Source organism: Solanum lycopersicum, chromosome 11, assembly GCF_036512215.1.
Source record: "Solanum lycopersicum chromosome 11, SLM_r2.1".
Lineage (NCBI taxonomy): Eukaryota > Viridiplantae > Streptophyta > Magnoliopsida > Solanales > Solanaceae > Solanum > Solanum lycopersicum.
Genome location: NC_090810.1, coordinates 47,543,941 through 47,560,994, shown reverse-complemented (window position 1 = coordinate 47,560,994; position 17,054 = coordinate 47,543,941).

Here is a 17,054-nt window from a genome sequence, read left to right as displayed (position 1 = left end):
TTCACAAGGCATCGTCTGGAGTGGACGTCTCGGAATGTAGGCAACTACATTGAGGAGATAATCCAAGAGTTCTAAGCCTCCTATATTGCGACGCTCTGATATAATCTAGATAGGCGGGCCGACCCCGCCAAACATGCTCCTTTTGATTATGCTTAAGTCCACGGCAAGCGGGTTGACATTCTCATGCTAGCAATCCGCAAGTTTCTCTATGGCACGAATGTTGATTCAACCTTGACACCTCTCACCTCTGTGTTCGACTATCGGTGGATGTTGATTAAAGATGGACATATCAAGTGTGAGCCAAAGTTGAGATTGACCACCAAGTGGTGGATTACATAGTACATTTCCATCGATGGTGAGGCTGCTGATTCGGTGTCGGAGCCTAAGGGAAGCATCAAGAAGGCTATCTTCACCTTCACATCCATGTTTTTTTGGTTACTGGTCCGACACTACCTTTTCCCCACTGTAGCTGACAACATTGTCACTTGGGATCGTGCGGTACTAATGGCGGTGATGATTTCGGGGTTCGAGGTTGACTTTGCATGGCTACTACAAGCGGTGATGCACGAGAGGGTTTTCAAGGCCACAACTACTTGTGCCTTCCCTTTCATTATTTTTGCTTTATGAATGTTAGCATGAGTGCCTGTGTGTCACATTGATGTGCTCAAGATCCCGTGTGGCATAGTAGATATTGGCCTCATTCATGATGAGGCCAATGAGTTGGCTTAAAAAAAAGGGCCCCATTCGGAGGTGCAACCTCTTAGTGAGAACCTAGAGGCAATTGTAGGGAAAGACTAAGCGGCTAACCCGCCTACATATGAGCCTACAGACACCTCTCCGGTCGATTCTATCCCAAGAGGTAGAACTGCTTTGGGCTCCGCCCGCTCGACCTTATCTGCTACTTTGGTCCTGCTTGCTAATGTCCAGAAACTCTAGGTCCTAAAGGCCACACTTTTGCACCACATCAACTTTTGGATGAAGAGGTCTATTGTTGAGGCAGAGGATCGCTTAGCGGAAGGTCATGGATTGAGTGAGGAATATGGCCCAGCACACTAAGCGGAAGGTCATGGATGTCCACCAGTGCTTGGACGCTTTTGAGCTACGGGTTCTTTCCCGACCAGCCCCTAAAATGTATATGACGGCTCTCCACGCTGCTTTGGAGAGTCTTAAGGCAGACTTAGATAAAATACTAGCGGCTTAGGTGCCGGAGTATGAAGCCTCTTTTGCAAAGCCCGCTGAGGACACAATGATGGCGGCCTTGTTTTCAACTGCCAAAGCGCCGCCACCTCAACCACATGATCATTCCAAGTGGCACATATTTAGAGAAAAGGAGGATCCTAGGACGCGGAAGATGGAGTTTCAAAATTTGGAGGTTGCGAAGAGACCCTCGCTTATGGGTGAGAAGGACCGCCAGTTGAGCTCTATAGAGTTTACTGCTGAGATGTCTAGCTCCAGAGTTGTTTAGGATGGTAGAAGCACTACTGATGGTGATGTTGTTGCTGAGGATACTACTGAGGGTGTTCCGACTAAAGAGGGAGAGGATTCGAGGCAACTGATCCCGCCAGCTTGTTGATCGCCGGTGCTTTGCGCCTCAGATTTGCTTCACCCACCACCCTTTTATTTATACTTTTATGCATTGGGGAAAATTGCATGTCTTTTTTTTTGGGTGGGGTAATTAGAAAGTGAGTACTAGGGTGAAGTTTGAGTAGCCCAACTCACAATCCTCTCTTAGGGTTTTCTTGCCCGTGTTCTTTTCCCTCAATAGACTGGTTATTTTTATTGTTGAACCGGCATGTTTGTATATTTTCTACATAGTATAGAAATGGACTCTGAAGAATGATGGCCAAAAAAAATGATATAGTGATTTAATGAAAATGCTGGATAACTAGGCCCAGTAACCGATAATGTGTGGCTCTAAGCATGACATAGAGATACACTACTTCATCACTCCAAATCTTAAAATTGAACTAGGTTTATTATAATTTGGTAAAGTAATGAGATGTTGAGTGAGTGTGAGGAAAATTTGAATATTCCAGCATTGGTACTAAGCTAGAACTTTCATGGTTAGTCCTGCTAAAAGTAAGAAGTAATAGATAATTAGGAAAGGTTCTTAGGCCCTTGTTCAATATAGCCAATCTTTAGACTAAATAACAGAAAACCGAAGAAAATTAATCCCTTCTTGATCAAAATTATTTGATCTTAAAATAGACCTTCTCTTTCACAACAACTAATTTTTTTTGGGAACAATATGTTGGCCCTGGTCAATCCTTGGATATGTGAACCTCAGCTTATGCAAAAAGCATAAGTTGAAGGTCACTAATGAAGAAAATAACCTTGTCATGGCCCTGACCCAACTTTGGGTATTGTGTACTTTGACTCCAGGCAAAGCCATGTGTTGAGGGTGGTTGTTATGAGGAATGCTCCGAAAAGTGGGGTTGAAAGAACATAGAGAGAGAAAGAACGTATGAAAAGTAAAAAGAAAATTTAAAAAAATGTGAAAATACAAGCAGAAAAGAAAAGAGTCACTTACACAAAATAAGAAAGAAGGGAGAATATCAAGGTGAAAGAATACAAGAAAATGAATAAATAGGTCGGAATAAAAAGATGAAAAGGTAAGACGCTTATCCATTATGTCAAGGAGGGCAATAATTCACTAAAATACATCCAAATGTACCCTACCTTACCCTGAGCCAAAGTTACATGCTTAGAAATTCATATAGTGATTCTAAGCGTCTGTTATGGTGAACTTGAAGTAGTGAAAATAAGGGCAAGCCTATGGCAATAAGTATAAATTAGATGTGAAGTTCTTCTTAGATCAATTATTAAAAATTAATCCTTATATTTAAATTGAAATCATTATGATAAAAATGAGGAAGTGGTTTTGAAGCAAGGGCACTAGTTGCAATACGGGAAAATTAGCACCTTGGTGAGAGATCAAATAGAATAGGTGTCGGTGTGTGGTGTGTCTGTGTCATGGTCAGATCCATATGATCAAGCCTAATAGTGATAGCATGCATAAATCAATTTTAAAATAATCGAGATTGATAGACAGATAATTGCAGAAACCTAAAAAAGGATACTCTTGTACAAAGATTTTGTGGTGAGTCAATGTGCGTCGTTTGAAGACAAACAACGAATTTAAGTTGAGGGTGTCGATGTACCGTGGTATCACGGTACTTTCAATGCTTTTTACTTAAGATTAGTGTGTGTCTAAGGCTATTTTGTATTTGTTTTAGAGTAGTTTTGTCTTTGTTTGCAGGAAATTTGTCCAGAAGTAAAATGTAGGAGAATTATACTGAAAAAATAGTCGAAGTGACGACCTAAGGAGCTATCAACGGTCCGTCATGACATCAATGGTCTGTAGGTGGCCACCGTCTCACCATGAAAAATTCTTCTTAAGGTAGTATGGAAATTCTGAATAAGTGTGGCTACTGAGGGTCTCGACGAAACATCATAGCCTCGACGAAACGTCTTGCACATCCGTCAATGTTAAAAGAAATTAGCCCTAGTACCCATCGTCAAATGATTCTAAGTATTAATGAAATAAAGCCATCGACAGACTATTGCGCACGTAACACACCGTCATCCATGTTGTCGATTGTACAGAAACTTGGTGAAAAAATAGTTCAAAAAGAAGTTAAGTATGGAACGATGGAGGGCCTCGATGGTCCGTCGCTCCAATCATCGACTCAGATGCTTTCTTTGGCATATTTTTCATAAATAGATTTTATTGTATTTGAGGAATTTTCTATTATAAATAATTATAAACACCTCATTTTTTGGGGTTAGACTCTTGTTTTTTTTTAAGATTCTATGTTCTAGTTTTCAACTTGTGATGTTGGGAGGTTATTCTATTTTCTGTAAATCATTTACTGCAAGCTTATTGATTGATTCAAGTAATTTTCTGGATTTTCTTCAATCTCATCAAAGTAAGTACATGAATTATTATCAACTTAATATGAATTGTGTGATTATTAACATAGGTAATTAAATCCATAACTATGGTTGTAGGAACCATGGGTAATTTACAAGGTATAAACCAGTTAAAAAAATAACAATTCTAGAATAGTGTGTTGCATGTATTGATAATTCTTTCATTTAGATGTCTTTTTAACGAGTGGACGCATTGGAACTCACTTTGTTGCTACTTACCAGAAAAAGGAGGTAGATAATAAGAAAATAATTATCAACGTAGATTTAGTATATACTATCTAATAGGCTAGTGTCGATGAGTGTGAAGTCAAAACTAAGTCATACATCGATTATGATGCTTAATATTAGATAAAGGTAAGTTTTAGTAAAGAATACACATGTAGATAGACCAAGGTGCGGAGTGAAATTTCCTAGTTGCTGGACCAAGGAATTAGGGATACATAACTTACCACTTTGAATGCAAAATACTAGTAAAGTATTTTTATAGCTAGAATTACCGCGTTATGAACCTGTAGGGAACACTGAAGAACTAGTTACTCTCATTACTTGATAAAAATCAAATCTTGAAACCTTTCACTTTTTTTTTAGAAATAGCTAATTACATTAAACCTATCACTTATTTATTTAGACATAGATAATTACATTTATTTCTTAGAAACCCATGTTTCTTACTTGTTTTTTGAAAGGACTTCACTTAATAGAAGTAATAATAGGTTAAAGTTAAGTCTAAATTTTTTATTCATGTGATAGATCCCAACATCATAGTCGGGTTCTTTACTTGATACGACCACTTATACTTCTTTTGGAGAAGTATATTTGAGCGTATCAATGTGTATACGTGATTATGTATGTTATTGAAATAGTAAGAGATGTACTTGTATTTTGCCGAATGGTTTGTCTACTTATACTTCTTTGTGTACGTATTGGAACAAAAAACGTCTATAAATTCCGCCATAACAGAATCAACATATTCGTTATACTATCCTCCTGAGAAAATGATTGGAAACTATTTTAATAAGTATTGTGCATATGATATGTTGCATGTATGTATATAGTGGGCTTAATTATGATTCGTCAACCAGATTATGTTTTTTATGGTTTTCAGGAATGAGGCATCTGGATTATCATATAATATATATGAACTGAGATGCATAGTAGTGGATAATGTGTTTGTGATTAGTTTAATGATTTTTTATCTTTGTCTCTAAGGAAGTTTTTATGGTTGGAAACTTGTGTATGTAGTTAGTACAATTAATAGTTTAAGGTATTTATGGGTTGTTTTGTGGATATATGTGTGTATAACAACTTACCCTATATCTGATAATGCTTAGGTTCACTAAATCAGGTCTTGTAAAAAAAATACAATGAGAGATCTTACTTTTTTTAAACCATATAGTCCTCTTTAGCTGTGTAAATTTGTTTTTAATACTTGTGATAACTAGCTACCAATTAACTTGCTGATAGGGCTTATTCTTGGAGCTATTTCTGATACTTAATGATGAACCATGCTATCAATGTCTAAGTAGTTTGCCTTTCAACTTTTCCTACAGGATACATGTGTACTTAAAACTAACATGTATCATCTCATTATGTACTCATGTCAATTTATGCTTGTACGTTTTCACCGGTATTAATAAGTGTAGAAATCACAATTATCACATGTAAATAAAAATTATGTATCTAGACTTTATATACATCTACATGAAGTTGTCAGTTATTAGTTATTGCAATGATTTGCATTAATTGTTAATTCGGCTGTTAGAACTAATTTAATTACATCTCAGTGGACTTGATGTTTTGTATTATAGTACATGAGGTGCTGCTTAATGTTAATGGATCCATTTGGTGATGTATTGTCTATATTTGTTTTCTTTAATATTAGAAATGTTAAATTACATTATTTAGCTCGTAGTGTTCAATATTATATTAATCCGAAGAAGACATAAGTATAACTCTGTAAGCTCGGCTACACAAAATAGTTCAGTCCCTAAAATAATATAACTCTATCTCTAGTAGTGTGTCTTGGTTTTGGTTGAGTTGAGTTTCCTCTTTTTCCATGCTTTGTTTGGTGCGACTACTACAAGATTTTCATGTAATCACTAGAGTATCTTTGGATAGTTCTCTTTCTGCCCCTATTCTTTAGTTTGAGGTCGACTTGGAGTTTTATATAGCTACAATAATATGCTATAAATATGCAAATTTTTAATCAAATATACATCTGTAAATCTGAAAATTTGCTATATGCAAATGTGAAGATCTATATTGAGAGTTACAACTGTATTGTGATATTTCGTTGTGGTATTGTAGTGGAAAATATGTCATATAATTTTTTTGTTGATGCCTCAGGAATTGATGACCATACAACTATTTCATAACAGTCGGTAATTATCCTTAAAAAATCTTTGGAAATTATAATAAAATCGGAAGGCTATTACTGTGCACATCATCTGGACTATCTTCCTTGTAAGAGATAAGAGATCTTTCTTTTCTTGTCTCTTACTGAAATGTTTTATTGGTTTGGTTTGATACATATTCTTGATTTGTTTGTTGATGTTAGTAGGTTATCTAATCTTTGATGTTTTATTGTTCGTTTTTGGGTTGTTATTGTAGTATATGCTTAGTTTTCAAAGAGTATGGTTTTACCCAACTTAAGTTTAGCCTATTTTGAAATTTAGTACTAGTTAGACAAAAAATGCATTCTGAGTTGAATTAACTTTTCCTGAAGTTTACTTTACAGTAAATACATTTACTAACATTTATGTTTGTTATTGGATGCTTTTAGTACCGATCGGATCTTTTCATCATGATCCTTAGTTTGTGCTATTGGTGAGAGCTCTGATTTAGATTTGTTGTAAACATGATTATGTTGGGGGTGAAGGAATCACAAATATTGTCTTGGACCTAGAAATACCTAGAAAAATCCTACCTAAGGCATTACAGAAGGTCTAAAGAATAACAAGATAGAATGAAATTGTACCGAAATCTAAGTGTCCAAAGTAGGACAGTTGTTTGACATTGAATAATGATTTGCTTTTTTCTATTTGTGACATTCTCTTAATTCTAACATGTAAATAGTGAAAGACATTAATCTTCAACCTTATAACTAAGCATACAAAAATAAAACAAACTGATGCAAAAAGATTTGACTCACTTTTAAATGAATGATTTTCCAAACATCATTTTAACAGGACGTCATAAACAAGAAGTATATTATCAAGCTCCGTCCAATTAACCTCACCAGATTTGCATGGTTAAGCAGACCTAAGTTGTTAGCCTCTGCTTGTAGGTCTAGTTATGTTGAAAACAAAGATAAACCAGAAAAGAACAGGTGCTGCAAAAGATGTTATCTACTAAGGTATTGTCCACTCAAGAAAAATACCAGATCGAAATGTGAGTAGAAGTGTAGTAATCATAAAAGGTGGAGTCAAAAATTAAAGTTACAGTTAGTTACAAAGCGAATATTACCTTAGACTTTAGACTTGGACAGTTACAATTTATGTTCTCTACGACGTACAAGCTACTTTCACACTATATTGTACTTTTGGTCTTCTAAATGAAGTGTTTGAACTTTCTTTAAAATTTTGTTTACAACTTGAACCTTCTTCTCAATAGGTTTTCTTAATCTTGATTAGTTTATTTAGTTATGTCTATCCTATTAGTAACATTCTTTATCAATTGTGCTATCCTATTATTTTACTAATTTTTTCTTGGTAGTATCATAAACATTGAAAAACGTTAGTTGAGGATTGAATGTTTGGTTCGGCATAGCACAACTGCAAAGACTAGGTAGTAAACTTTATCATCTCATAACACATGATTCTTATAACTTACTCCGGACTTTGAAAACTTATTTATGAAGTAGTTTACGATTTAATGATTGTTATTATAATATTAAATATCTTGATCTTCTAGAAACTCAAATATCCCATACAAGGATTGGATGAATTTAGGAATGTATAGCGAAGAGTATAATTATAGTGTTGAATCATTCATAGATTTTGCTTACTATTATGGAGATCCAAAAAGAAAGGAAATCAGGTGTCCATGTGCAAAATATTGTAACATTTGCTGGACTCAAAAAATGTAATGTATGATCATCTAATATGCTATAGATTTGTTAAAGGTTATACTAGATGGACCAATCACGGGGAATGGGATATGAAGTTGAATGTTAATGCTGATATGAATTTCTCGCTTGATGATATCTATGGGTCTTTGAATGATCAATTTAGAGATGTTGCACATGGTGAAGGAGTTTATGATGGTACTGATGAAGATCCCATGAAATTATATAACTTACTTGACGAGGCAAACAAAGAATTATATCCTGGCTGTATAGGATTCTTTAAATTATAATTCACACTTCATTTATATTTGTTGAAGTTTCTACATGGATGGAGGAATGAATCATTCATTTCTCTTCCAGAGTTATTAAAATAGGCGATGTCCGACTTTAACATTCCTCTTTCCTATAATAAAGCCAAGTGTATGGTTAAGAAACATGGTCTTGATTATGAGAAAATTGATGCATGTCTGATTGCATGTTCTATAGGAATGGTCATAACGATGATGAATTTTGTCATACTTGTTGAGCTTCACAATATATTAAATCTCCTGAAGTTCATAGTGAGCATGAGCCTTAAAAAAGTCACGTTTTAGAAAAGACATTGAGACACCTTCTATTAATCCTCGACACAAAAGGCAATTTATGTACTAAAAGAGGACAGATTCTTTGAGGTAGTATGACGAAGAGAATACTAAATATGGAAAGTTAAAGCATACTGCTGATGGTCTAGCATGGAAAGATTTTGGTAGGTTGCATCAAGATTTTGCACTAGATTCTCGTAATGTAGACTTGGCTTATCAAGTGATGGGTTCAATCCATTTAGGACCATGAGTATATCACATAGAACATGGCCACTTATGTTGATGGTGTATAATTTGACTCCTTAGATATGTATGAAATTTTAGTATTCTTTACTTTCTTTACTTATACCTGGGCCGCGATCACCTTGAAATGACATTGATATTTACTTGCAACCATTGATTCATGAGTTAAAATAATTGTGGGATTCTAGGCTTGAAACATATTATACTTCAGGAAATAAAACTGTTCAAATGCAGAAAGCTCTTATGCGGAAAATCAATGACCTTCATGCATATGCTATTTTATCTAGATAGAGTACAAAAGGTAAGCTTGCTCTCCCTTGTTGTTATGGAACTAATTCTCTCTTTCTTAAACATAGTCGGAAAATATGCTCTATGGATCATCGTGTTTTTCTACCCATGGAGATCTAACAAAAGATCTTTCGATGGAAAAAATAATAATTTAGGTCTCCTCTATCTTTATTAAAGGGTATTGATGTTTTTAATAACTTATAAATTGTGAAAATGTGATTGTAAAGAAGAGAATGAGATCAAATGATGAACATGCAAAAAAAGTTCAATGTTTTTTGAATTACCTTATTAGATGTATAACTTGTTAAGCCACAACCTTGATGTAATGCACATAGAGAAGAACATAGTTTATAGAATTCTTAGATCTCTTTTGGATATTTCTGGTAAAACAAATGATCATGCAAAAGCATGATATGATTTGAAAGATATGGTAATCATGAAGAACTTTCATCCAAAAGATAGAAAATATAGTAATAGAACAAAGTTGGCAAAGAAGTGTTTAAATACAGAAAAGCGACCTGATGGTAATGACTGCAATATATCTAGGTGTGTGCACTTAGATGAAAAAGAAGTGCCTAATTATATAACCTATGATGCTCCTTTCATGTTGCACTACATGTTTCCAACACCAATTAAATGTATTCATCCTGATCATGTGGCTATTCCTTTGATTCATCTTAGTTCCTTCTTCCATCGTTAGTGTCAAAAGTAATCACATTGCAGAATTGGATTTGTTAGAAACAGAGATCATAGAAACAATAAATATGTTGGAGGAAATTTTTCCTCTGGCATTTTTTATATAATGATTTATTTGCCTATTTATTTGGTGAATGAAGTTAAATTAGGAGGTCCACTTCAAAATAAATGGATTTATTCCACAGAAAGAGAAATAGGTACATATCATACATCTAGAACAGACGTTATCCAGAAGGTTGCATAGTAGATACACGAGTGGAATTATATTATATAAATTTATTCTCAAAATATCTATGTGGTGGTGTGCATACGAGATTTAATAGAAAAGCCCGAAATAATAATGAATGTCACCCAATTGATGCAAAAATGGTGACTTTGTTTCCTAATAAACGAGTACATTTTGGAGAAAAGAAAATTGATCCATTTATTTTAGATGACAAGTCACTCAGTAAGACACATGCATACTTATTGGGACATTGCGACGAGGTTGATGCATATATTAGGTACCTTAATTGGAATATAGTATTTGTTTTGTAGAATTTAATTTTTACCTTATTTTATTTATTTATTTAACAAAAAAAGTTTATGTAGTGCAGAGATCATGAGCAAGAGGTAAATAATCAAGCACGAAGATCTTAATGGAGAAAGGCCAAGAGTCATTGTCAAAACATGTCTCAATGGTTTGAAACTCGTGCTTTGCAAAAGAATGTGCCTGATTTTATATAACAACTGTCTAGAGGACCAAATTTTGTTGCAAAAACATATTATGGGTATCTGATCAATGGATACAGATTCCATGTTAGGCAGCATGATAAAAGATATAAAACACAAAATAGTGGTGTTACACTAGTTTTTTTCAAGTATAAGTTTTGCAAGCTCAAGGATAAACATCAGATTGTTGTAGATTTAACATATTATGGTAGAATAGTTGATATTGTTGAGTTAAATTGTTGCGACAATTTTAAGGTTTTTCTATTTAAGTGTTATTTGTATGAGGTTGAAAATGATACTTGCGGCCTTACTTATGTTTATTTTAAGAAGAGATGCTCTCAAGAAGAGTCTTTGGTTCTTTGATCTCAAGTACGCCAATGTTTCTATGTGCAAGATCCATACAATTAAGCTAAACATAATGTTATGAAGACTATTCCAAAAGACTTGTTATATAGTAGTGATCAAATTTAATCTAATATCTCAAAAATTTATGAAAATGAGTCATCTCGACATTCGACGGGATCATCTATACAAAAAGATAATGGTGAAGTTCTCTTAACAAGGAATAATTTACCAGAAACAATTATTGATGTGACTTTGGAAGAATTTTTTACTCCACAACTTGAAGTCAAGTATGAAGAGAAATTCGAAGATGAGTCTGCAGATGAGTTTTAAGACTAGATTGAAAATAAGTATGAAGATCAATCTGAAGATGAGCATGAAGATGAGTGTGACGATGAATTTTAAGATGACACACCATAAGTATCATTATTTTGTTATGACCATGTGGTTCTCAATTAATTATTTTTTATTTAATTATTTTTAGGTACAAACACATTAAGATATTTAATATGTGGAATTGAAGATTAGATCGCTGCGGTCTTTACATATTCTGTTAAGTTTTTTCATGCCCCCAATTGTTGTTTTGTTAAGTAATTGATAATGGCTTCTTATTTGATTATCATTCTGAGGAACCTATACTTGTAGCTTAGTATTGTTCTATTTGACTGTTTGTTTGGCTCAAACTTTTATGACCGAGGCCAGTATTCTTTGCGCTATTACTGGTAAAGTTATCGAACTGATTTATGACATGTAAATATGAATTGTTGTTGTTATTTATGTACTTATTTGTTTACTTTGGTTATCAGGTAGTGGACATTAGAGCAAGAGTAGTGAGCTCTGTAGTATACAATTATCAAACTACTTGGTGTTTTCAAGTTAGTTCTCTGTTGTTATTGATATTATGTAGGAAAATATGTATTGGTTATTTTTATTTATTGTTGCCCTCTTTTATTGGTGCTTATTGTTGAATGTCCTTTACTTCTGATAAAAGTGTTCTTGCATTTCAGAACCTTGCCGGTTTATCTGTATCCGAAGGTGATATTGCTACTTACTCGTAGATAAAAAAAGTATCATTTACTATCAAATATATCAGTATTACTACTACTTACTAATAAAACTAGCTCAATATGAACCAATTTCCTTATTGGAAGTAGCATCATCCTCCATCATAACTTCAACAACTCCAATCTAAGACTGATTTAACAGAAGAAAGTTAGAAGTGTCAAGCAAAAAAAAAAGGGATAAAGTCAATCTTCTGGATTAACGAATAGATGAACAATACACCCCAAAACTTATTAAATGATATACAAATTACCCTATGAATTCAAGTGCAAATTTTGAAGGAAGTAAGCTGAAAAATGTGACAAAATTTCCATCAAATTATACGTTGTTTTTTTACTAAGCACAAATGTATAAGTCTCGAAATTTAAGTGAGTATAAATTAGGTGAAGTCATTAGGAATCGAACTCGCAACTTCTCCCATAAAAAGCACTAAAACGTGAGAAGGGAAATGGGGTCAAGGGGATTGATCTTGGGTCAGCTGGATGGAAAATAAAGTACAAAAACATTAATAAAAAATAAAATTGGAGGCGTGGGAATCATACCCACGACCTCGAGGCAGCAAGTGGAAGCAAAGGAAAAAGAAAAGAAAAGGAATGTGAGGCATGGGAATCAAAGCCACGACCTCAAAGTTGTGAACCAGAGTAAAAGAGAAAGGGAAAATAAAAAGAAAAGAACGGTGAGGCATGGGAATGAAACCTACAACCGCTTAGGCAGCTTTGAGGAGGAGAATAAAAGAAAAATAAAGGGGGAGGCGTGTGAGAATTGAACCCTAGACCTCTTGGAAGTTTTTAGGAGGAGAACAAAAGATAAATAAAGAGAGGCTGTGGGGGTTTGATCCTTCAACCTCATAGTCAATTCGAAATAGACAAGAATAAATTGATTAAAAAAATAAAAGTGGTTGTGGGGATTTTATCCTACAACCCCTTGGCCAAGTAAGAGGTAGTTAAAAGGAGAAAAATAAAGAGGAAATTTTGATATTGGTGCTGGATCTAGAGTCCCAATGTCATGGGGACAAAAATACAATAAACGAAAAAAATATATGTGTTGTCTAAGGGATTTGAAATTGGGTTCCCTTGCCCAAATTCCGTATTAATACACAAGTCATACGTGAATTAATTGTTCAAGAATAATTCCACCTTCTTAGAACGAAATTGAGATCTTAGCATACATACAAGATGCATAAGTCTTGTATTACATAATCTTAGGAAGATATGATTCAATTAACGAACTATGAATAACACCTCATGGTTTGTATGTATAGACCCATAAGTCTAGCATACGTTTAAAAATAAGTGAACCTAAGATGTATGTAATGAAATAATGTTAACCTAGAAGGGTTAAATAAGAGTGTAAAACACAATAAATGGCCAAGTTCATTGGCATACGATGAAACAAATATTATGTAAAGAAATCATGAAACACTAGAAGGGTTAAGTAAGAGTGTAACTACACAAATGACAAAGTGCATTGTCATATAATAAAATGAGCATTCACGTAAAAAGGGTCAGTAATTATAAAGAGCAAATGTGCTAATGTTAATGAATGTGGTGACAAAAATAATATGAGGCATATGTAAAAGATGGGAGCAATCTCAAATGAGCCTAAGTAAATGTTACCAAAACATACTCACCTATGAGAGTGTAATGTTGTTGAAGAGACCAGTCTTTATGAACACTCTCATGAAAGTATTGAGATTAACACATTTAATACTAATGATGAGATGAGAATCATCTATTGAGCTATGATGTCCTCATACTAGAAGCCAACTTCCATGACGTATGAGTTGTATGTAATGGAACTATATACTAAGCACCAATAGACTAGCTATGAGCGATAATTCCTTCTTTTTGGAATGGCGGAGGTTCACGTAACTCTCATGAGATGAGATTGTCTGGCATGACGGGTATGGGTCTCCTTATATCTCCTAGACTTTGAACCTATACTGCCAATATAGAAATCAAATGGGGTTCAACTCCCATGTAAGCTAGCATGTGTTGTGTCACTTTGTCTTGATTTCACCTCTTTTCGGTGTGGGGGAGACACTGGATTTTATGATGCTCACATGATCTATTTTGGTTGAAGTTAAAGTTCCCAATGAATGAATGAGTCCAGCCTCAAATAACGCACATAATGAAATGAATGATACCAAAGGTGTTTGGATAGGATGATCAGGAGGTGAACTAGACTTAAGTAGTGACACTAGGTCATCCTTGATCATTGCACAACTAACCAGATGAAAGTCCTAAACTACATACTTGGTATAGTTGGTGTTTACACTAGCCTATGAATGAAATGAAATAAAGTACATACTAATGAATGAAGTACACTCTATGTTTGCTAAAGAAGGCTCCCTAGTTGAGGTCCCATAGGTTGAGACCTCATATTAATAAGTCATTATGTCAAGTCCATGATTCCAAGGTATTATTGCATATGAACAAATGATATGCAAAATTTTATCTGCTATATGTAATATGTTATGTGCTATATTAAAGTTGTTATGTGTTGTTGCAATATGATAAGTATTCGGATGCATGTTACTCTCATGGCATGACTTTCCTAACCCAAATTTGTAAAGCTCCCTCACTTTCCTAATCCAAATCTTGAAAGCTCGCTAACATTCCTAATACCAATTTGGCACGTCTACTGACTTGACTTTCTGTAATCATGTTGTTAAGAATGAGCTATTCTTACTCATGCATGTCCTTGGTGTGTGCTTTCATATACACATACTTAGAACAAGTGTGTACTAACCCTATACAACTCTACAATTTTAGGTGCAGGCACACGTGGACGCTAGAGCAACAGGTTGACGCTGAAACTATAAGGACGTTGAGCATTCATCCAAACTTGGTAGGCCCTCTTGCTTTAGAGGATGCTTGCCTATTATATTCTAGCTTAGTTATAGCATTGATCTTGTGGAGTATGTTCTATTAGCGCTTCTTTTCACTTTTGTTCAAACATTGTTTGGTGCCATTTTGGCAGGTTTACATTTAATGCTATATAAAACCATTTTTTTCATTTGATGATCTTAAAGTTAGATGGATGATGGTGAAAAATTACGAATCTAATGGAATGATTAGTATGTATGTGAAGAAGCAAAAATTTTCAAACGTTCCACCAAAACTAACCTACACGAAGTAAGAATGACGTAAGTAGGCTTGTCTTCAACCTCTAAGAGGTCAACAAGGCCGGTCTTTTCTAGGGTCTAGACTCCGCTCATCACAGTAAGGTTGTAGATATTTCTATCTTGTCCTTCTATTCTTACTTTAACTTGAATCTAATGAATTCTTAGTAAGCTTATTCATAATAAAAGTCTTGCATAAAGTACGAATCACATGACCTCCATATGTTTTGTATGTCTTGAATGACACTATATTAAGAGTATTTTTAAGTTTTTAAACTACTTGAAAAGTAATTTTTGATTAACTTCATGTTTTCTCATTTTAATTGTGCATCTTTAAATGCTAGTTCTGTATTTGACTTCATGAGATGAGTTAAGAAGCATGTTTGAAGTCACTCTTAATGTCTAATGTTTAGTGTTATAATGAGTAATTAAGCTTCTAGAAAATAAAAATTAATGAGTCTCTTGAAAATTGTGTGACTTGTATGCTTCGGAAAGCATGATTGTAGGCTCACTTTTGAAAAGTGAAGGAATGTTTAGCTATTATCCTTGGTGTGCCTATAAATTGTGGGACTTTCCCTAAATGATACATGTCTATGAAAGCTAGTGTTATACTAGAAACATAAAGTTTGTGAAACAACTTCCTATTGTTGTGATATGCATTATGTAAATTACCATTTTCACTTCACTAAGAAGGATGTTTGAGCATGCCATGATTAAAAGTTGAGCAATTCTCATGTTATAGTAAAGTTAACCTTTGTGCATTTGCTTTGGTATAAACTCATAAGACATATAAGTGTGTTGAGGACAAGTAAATTCCTCCCTAAAACATAACTAAGCATGGTATGGTTGAGTATGGACCCACGGAATTATGCTTAACAAATATGAATCCATTGTCAACCTATTTAACTCAAGTCTATGTGCATTGTAGTATGAGTGCCTACTTGTCCTTCGGTGTTGTTAAAACTGCCTATGTGTTACTTAAAGATGGTTCCATGATGAGTTTTTAATTAATTGAAGTGTAAAGACCATGCTATAATTTGGAGAAATATGTTCCTCCTCTAAACATGATAAGAGCCTATGTGTTTGATGCATTAATGAGTGAGTAAATTAATGTTTTGCTTGCTTATGTCTCATTTAGTCCTAAATGGTTTCAAGTTTTTTCATTTTAGGTTTGGTGCATTAACTTCTTTGTGATTATTTTATGAATAATGTGAGTGGTTCTATGATTCAATGAAGTCCTTGTTGTAATTAAAGTGTTCTATGTGTCATTCGGGGATGAACGGTACCAAATGGGGGATATTATTAGACCCCCAAAAAGTTTTAGGGTGTATAGAGCCTCACATGTTCCTATAATCTTTTTAACATGTTAATTAACTGTTTAAAAGTATGAATGAGTTATTTGGAAGTCAAACGTCAAGGGACAATCAAGACATTGGACGACTAGTCAGTAGAGGGGCCTTATGTATTTTCATATGATTATGTGTGTGTAATTAGCTTATGAAGTCCTTATATGAATTACATTTGTGTTTATAGTGATTTTGTTGATTTTCCTAAAGTTTAGAGGTCAAACGTCCAAGATTGTCCAAGAAGTTCGAAAAATAGCCCTTGAGACATGCATGTGTGTGTCTTGAGTGTCTGTAGCATATATAAAGGTATTGCGTGTAATTGTTTTGGGTGAAAATGATGTGGAAGTTTATTTAAATTTTAAGGTATATATTTACATTTGAAACACTCGGGTAAGACTCCTCAAGGGCCCCGTAAGAGTCCCTCAAGAAGGAACCAAAGCCTGTTGAGACATTACCTTGGTAGTGTCAATCAAATGAGCAAAACAACGTCTCGTTAATCCACATCCGGCCCGTGAATGGTAAGATGTCTATAGACTCTTATCCTGGTGAAGGCTTAAGTCTTTTTTCAAGCCTCAGTCCTAAACGACGGCCTGCATTATGGTCCGTCAATGGACCATCAGGGCGTCATTTGTGCCTATCGATGGTTGCGTGCAACTTCATGC